Source organism: Myotis yumanensis, unplaced genomic scaffold (assembly GCF_028538775.1).
Source record: "Myotis yumanensis isolate MYYU_CA2020_CCGP unplaced genomic scaffold, mMyoYum1.0.hap1 SCAF_2, whole genome shotgun sequence".
In the NCBI taxonomy this organism is placed as follows: domain Eukaryota; kingdom Metazoa; phylum Chordata; class Mammalia; order Chiroptera; family Vespertilionidae; genus Myotis; species Myotis yumanensis.
The window spans coordinates 189,847,204-189,852,560 of record NW_027223753.1 but is presented as its reverse complement, the minus strand read 5'-3'; the positions used below and the strand labels follow the sequence as shown (position 1 = coordinate 189,852,560).

General features: G+C 46.8%; 1 pseudogene; it reads right to left on the bottom strand.

The window, feature by feature from the left end:
* Positions 1-2,966: 2,966 nt before the first annotated feature.
* LOC139002681 (F-box only protein 31 pseudogene) lies at positions 2,967-4,049 on the bottom strand (annotated as a pseudogene).
* Positions 4,050-5,357: the final 1,308 nt, after the last annotated feature.

Here is a 5,357-nt window from a genome sequence, read left to right as displayed (position 1 = left end):
GATCCTCATCAGATCCTAACCAGAACCTAGCCAGAGAACATGGCAAAAGATCCTGGACAGAACCTGGCTACAGATCTTGGCTGGAGAACCTAGACAGAACATGGGGACCAAACCTGGCTAGAACCTGGCTGGAGAAGCTGGATGGAGAACCTAGCAAGAGAACATGGCTACAGAACCTGGCTGGAGATCCTGACCAGAGCTTGGCTGGATCCTAACCAGAACTTCACTGGAGACCAGAACTTCGCTGGAGATCCTGACCAGAACTCGGCTGGAGTTCCTGGCTTGAGATCCTGGAGGGAGAACCTCGCTATGCTGATCAACTGAACGCTGACCCCATGCCATTCCTTCTTCGCCGACTCAGTCCACACCTTTGGGGACCCCTGGGGACATTTCACATAAATGCAGTCTTAATATCTGGTCTTTTGTGACTGGCTTCTTTCACTTAGCATAACATTTTAAAGTTTTAAGTATGCTATATTCTAGTGTATGGGTATACCACATTTTGTTTACCCATTCATCAGTGGAGGAGTATTTGGGTTGTTTCCGGTTTGAGGCTCTTATGAATAACGCTACTATGAACATTATGTACAAGTTTTTTCGTGTGAACATGTTTCCATTTCTTTTGGGTATGCACCTAGAAGTGGAACTTCTGGGTCATCTGGTAACTCTATGCTTAGCATGTTGAGGAACTGCCAAAAACGTTTTCCAACGTGGCCTCACTATTTCACATTTTCAAAAGCAGTGCACGATGGGTCAAACTTTTAAACATTCTCATGAATGCTTTTTTTAAATATATGTTATTGATTTTTTAAATAGAGGAAGGGAGAGAGATAGAGAGTTAGAAACATCGATGAGGTACATGCCCTTGACTAGAATCGAACCTGGGACCCTTCAGTCTGCAGGCCGACGCTCTATCCACTGGGCCAAACCGGTTTCAGCATGAATGCTTTTTAAAAAAAATATATTATAGCCATCCTAGTGAGTGTTGAGTGGTATTTTATTATAGTTTAGAGCAGTTATTGACTGTAGGTTGACTTGACCTTGAACTCCATAAGGGAGATCTATTCTATGCTCAGCCTTAACTCAGCCTCTGCCAAATCTCTCAGGCCCCTAGTAGGAATGGGCTCCTACATGTGAGCAAGGATGGACTGGAGTTCTTCACTTTCAGTTGACCTCAATTCTTCACTTTCAAGTGACTAACCTTGCTAGTTCCTTGGGTGAATGGATGGCCTCAAAAAAAAGTTCACAGGATCTGCCCACTATGAACATAATTTTTCTATGGGCTGAGACTGGCCCTGCCCATTCAGACAGGCTTCCATTCTCATGGTGAGACCAGCTAGATCCCTTCTCTCCATTTTTCTGGATTCCTCCTAGAGAAACACTCTCACCTTTGAGGGTTCTCTTAGTGCCCTGGGAGGAATTTGATCTGCCTTTTGTCAGGAATAGACATTTAGGGTGGTTTATATGATAGAAGGGTGTAAATTCCACCTGCCACAGACACTGACTTCGATTATTTAAACACTAAAATTTCTCAATCCCTCCTTTGAAGAATAACCCTATATTATTATTGGTATGTAACTGGGTAATGGGTGTAAAGACTCTTCTTTTAGGATCCTGTATTGATGGGATTTTGAGGGATGGACTCCAAGGGTACAAGTGTGTCTGGTGGGTCAAGGAGAACCTAGGAATGTGAGTGCAGCTGGTGTTGGGCGCTAGGAGGGCTTGATTGGCTAGTGAAGAGATCCAATCATCTTTTCTCTCCCAGGATTGAGAGAGCTAGAGACGCCACTGCCCTAGGAAGAAATCTGTGTAGGAAGGTCAAAGGCACGTCAATAGATCAAAGGAGAGACAGAGGCTGCTGCTATGGTTAGAGGGGGAAAAAAATAGAATATCTGCTGGGGTCCAATCCCAGCGGGTCCAGGGGTCCCCAAAGGTGTGGACAGAGTCGGCGAAGAAGGAATGACACGAAGACAGCCTTCAGTTGATCAGCAGCCTAGTCAGGACCTATAGCCAGGATTTCCAGCCAAAGTTCTGGTCAGAGCTCTGGTTAGGAACTGATGAGGTTCTGATGTTTATTGTCTTGTTACATTCGTATTTATACCAGCCGATTTTAATCCTGTCAATTCTATTACAAAGGTTAGGGCGTTTCTTATCTCCTTTCCAGGGAGTAAAGATTATGTAGCTTAACTACCAGCCTGGCACTTAATTAAGGGGTTTTATCCCCTCCCTAACCTCAGGGAAAAATCCCCACCTGGGGAAACAACCTTTCTCAGAGAGGTGACCTTGGTTAAAACACATGGCACTAAAGGGAGCAAACATATTAAGAACAGTATGCTATATATGCCAGGTCCATGGAAACATATGCCGCGCAGATGCCTCTCTCCTGCAGCAACTGTGTTAAGCAGCAAGGATGGACCGGCTTCCGGCAAATATCCTCATTCTTTTTTTTCTATTCCCCATTTTTTCCTCTCATTCATTTTATCAGCGATGGTTCACTTTAAAAGAAAAGTAGACAAACACTAAAATAAAAGATTAGTAGATATTTATTGGTGCAGTTATTAACTTTAATGTAACAAATTCTAAAACAACAACAACAACAACAAAAAAGAAAGTTGCTTTGATGACAGAGCAATTCAGGCACATAATTAATACATAAAGTCTGGCCCTGACCGATTTGGCTCAGTGGATAGAGCGTTGGCCTACGGACTGGAGGGTCCCAGGTTAGATTCCAGTCAAGGGCATGTGCCTTGGTTGCAGGGCACATCCCCGGTGGGAGGTGTGGAGGAGGCAGCTGATCAATGTTTCTCTCTCATCGATGTTTCTAACTCTATCTCTCTCCCTTCCTCTCTGTAAAAAATCAATAAAATATATATTGGACGTGGAGGGAAACACTCAACAAAATGATTGTCCAGGTCATTAGCAGTTCATTGAGTCATCCAAAGTCATGATTAGTTTATTTGTTTCTTTTAGGACTGAATGTTCTTGAGCATCTCCAGGAAGGCCTGCGGGGATGGTGCCTCCACATTCTGGAAGGTGTTCTGGACTCTGCCGTACAGCATGAAGAATTTCATATCCAGGCAGATGAACCCGAAGTGGTTCTCATCGAACAGGATGAAGACTCCAGGGAAGCCCCTGGGGTAGGCAAAGCCATCTGAAGTAACAGTGTCCATGCCATAGAAACACATCCTGCAGGTTCGAGGGTAGTTCTGATCTCCTGATACCACGCCCACAGGCAGAACAAAGGGAACAGGCTGCTCCTCCAAAGCTGCAGCCCCGGACTCCCTGACGCTGGGCTGGGCAGGGCTCTGCCAGCCATGACCCTCGCTTTCCTCAGTCCTGTCTTCTTGCTGCAGCTGCTGCTGCTCCCGGATCACCTGCTTGTCAATCTTCTTGACCACCCGGGAGAGCTCCTTGAAGTTGCGGAAGAACTCGCCCTCTGGCAGCTGGATGCGGCGCATGAGGTGGATCTCTAACCTCTCGATGGAGTTTCCCGTGATCTGGGTGACCCTGGCATACTTCCCATGGAAGCTGAGCAAGACATTCGTTAGGCCGTAGAAATCGCATTTGCCTTGGAAGAGGCCTGGCCTGATGAGGTCGTCCGGGTGGCTCGGCGGGAGGTAGAGGCGGCGGTAGGTCAGGCAGTCATACTCATGTCTGTCCTTTTGCACCAGTCCCAGCCCCCGTTCTCTCCTAAGCCGCCTTGGTAAATAGGTTTGGCGGTCTATCTTCTTGCACTGCATGGTGAACCTGTCCTTCCAAATCTGCATGTGGAGGTGGTAGGGCCTCCTGAGGCGGCCTTCCATGCACTCCATCACGGCTGATTTCCTCTCCTTCAGGCGAATTCTGAACGAGGGCTGGAAATGCATTGGGCCATGCACATGGGTGTTAAGGCAAGGCCTGTAGTTCCAGCCAGTAATGCATAAGCCATCCACCACGACATTCAGCAGTCCTCTATATCCTCTATAGTCAGTATCTTGCTGCCACAATCCCAAAATGTGTCTGTATGGGTGGAACAGCTTCACATAGACTTCTTGATAAGACATACCCATCATCTCCAGGTTCTGCGAGTTTTCATGAATGCCAAACTCTTCGCGGCAGCGCCGTCTCCAGATGCTGTCGGTGTGCAGGATGTGGTGGAATTTGGTGCAGACCTGGGCCAGGCTGAGCAGATCGGCGCCAGGAGCTGGGCGAAGATCTCCACCAGCACCTCCACTGGCAGGTCCTGCAGCGAGCAGTGCGGGGGCGGCCGGGGCAGCATGGGGATCTCGATTCCTCCACTTTCCAAACAGCACCGAGCTGCCCTGTCCGCCTCGAGGTTTTTTTCTGCCAGGGCCAGGGCCGGGGAAGGCTTGCCCTCAGCCCCTGCCATCTCAGCTGGGCCTTGGCGCTGCTGAGGACATCGACATTCTTGCAAAGAGCCCATGCCACAGATGCAAGCGCACTCCTCCATGCCTCCACAGGAAACAGCCACCACAGTGTGGGCTGCTGCTCCTCAGCTGGGCTTTAAGCTGAGTCTAGCCACGCCCCCCAGGGCCTAGCCACGCCTCCTCAGAGAGGAGCCAATTGCAGGACTTTAAACCCATACTCATTAACGATAGCCTCCCTTTCCCAGTGCCCCCTCTATGTCCTCTCGCCCAAGCCCCAGGTAGTAATTAATCTGATTTCTGTATGGATATGCCTCCAGGGATATGCCTATGGGCGGGGGTTGGGGGGGGGGAGGACATTTCACATAAATGCAGTCATAATATCTGGTCTTTTGTGATTGGCTTCTTTCACTTAGCATAACATTTTAAAGTTTTAAGTATGCTATATTCTAGTGTGTGGGTATACCACATTTTGTTTACCCATTCATCAGTGGAGGAGTATTTGGGTTGTTTCCGGTTTGAGGCTCTTATGAATAACGCTACTATGAACATTATGTACAAGTTTTTTCGTGTGAACATGTTTCCATTTCTTTTGGGTATGCACCTAGAAGTGGAACTTCTGGGTCATCTGGTAACTCTATGCTTAGCATGTTGAGGAACTGCCAAAAACGTTTTCCAACGTGGCCTCACTATTCCACATTTCCAAAAGCAATGTACGATGGGTCCAATTTTTAAACATTTTCATGAATGCTTTTTTAAAAAAATATATTGTAGCCATCCTAGTGAGTTTTGAGTGGTATTCTCTGGAGAACCCTGGCTAATATAGTGTGTTATTTTCTTATAATCATTTCTGTTTTAAGGGGGTAAATGCTGTCTATTCAGACATAAAGTTGCAAGAAGTAAAGTGCAATTTCTGCCACTTCCAGATGTTTATTATTTGTTTTTATTTTTATACATATATGTTTTTTTTATTTGTATGGCTTCAAAAGTATA